General features: G+C 43.3%; 1 protein-coding gene across 1 annotated transcript in view; it reads left to right on the top strand.

Moving 5' to 3' along the window:
- Nucleotides 1-1,149, top strand: part of LOC101856160 — a 54,944-nt gene that overhangs the window by 433 nt on the left and 53,362 nt on the right. The gene's annotated exons all lie outside the window — the stretch shown is intronic.

Raw genomic sequence — 1,149 nt, 5'->3', positions numbered from 1 at the left:
TGGTGACGCATGGGGAAACACGAATAAAGGAATCCAATTGTTAAAAAGTAAATGTGCACACGCAGCGATTTTCCCAACCATGGAGCAAAACGACACAGGGTAATGGGAAAAGAAAACAGTACTGTACCTCGACGCCGATCGACAGACCAGTACAGCCGCTTCAAAAAGTGCACAGACTTGAATTAATTAATGATATATCCTATCCTAGACCAAGCACACCGATTGGCGACAGTGGTGCAGCTTTTCGACGCTTTGCTGTCGCACACATTAAGAGACCCGAGTTCGATTCCCGAGTGGGGAAAACATTTAATCGTGTATCTCAGTCTTTCTGCTGGGGTGTTTATCCCTCTCAGTTTGTGTTGGCCCAGCTGGCAGACAAGATTGAAACCCCGCCTCCTAAATTATATTTTAAAATATATTATGACCTATTGGGGTTTCAAGTGCCGTAAAACTCGCATTGAAATTAAATAAACCGTACAACAGAAGTGAACGCGACACTTTTGAGACTTACACACAACCATTCTACCCCGAGAACAAAGTTCCGCAATTCGCCACAATGCCAAACATATTGTGGTGACGTCATAGCCAGCGGCATGGAATGGGCGTGTCTCCGAGCAATCGGGTCATAAAAGCATGACGATAATTAACAACATTATTGTGCGACATTACAACAACAGGTGCCCATTGGCGGATAGGATCGGATCGGATCGGATCGGATCGATCAGATCGAGTCAGGCCTGTTAATGACAGTTTTACGGCAAAATACGAATTGATCACTCCCTTGTTGTGTCAAATTTGACTAAGAAATTAAGGGATAAACAAGCTAAGATCGGCGCGCAGTATTATTGTACACCAAAACTTGCCCTTCACAACAAGGCAAGTTTCTTCAATAATGGTTTCAACAGTTGTTATTTTTTTAATTTGCCGACTGACACATATCGCGGTTGCTGTGTTCATGTTCTTCTTTTCCATGTTCTCCTACTCCCTCTCTTCCACCTGTTTCTTCCCCTCCTTCACCATCATCATCATCATCATCATCATCATCATCATCATCATCATCATCATCATCATCATCATCATCATCATCATCATCACCACCACCACCACCATCATCATCGCCATCTTTTTCTCTAGAGCCATGCACTATCT

Source organism: Aplysia californica, unplaced genomic scaffold (assembly GCF_000002075.1).
Source record: "Aplysia californica isolate F4 #8 unplaced genomic scaffold, AplCal3.0 scaffold00036, whole genome shotgun sequence".
Classification (NCBI taxonomy): Eukaryota; Metazoa; Mollusca; class Gastropoda; order Aplysiida; family Aplysiidae; genus Aplysia; species Aplysia californica.
This window is presented reverse-complemented; position numbering and strand designations above follow the sequence as displayed.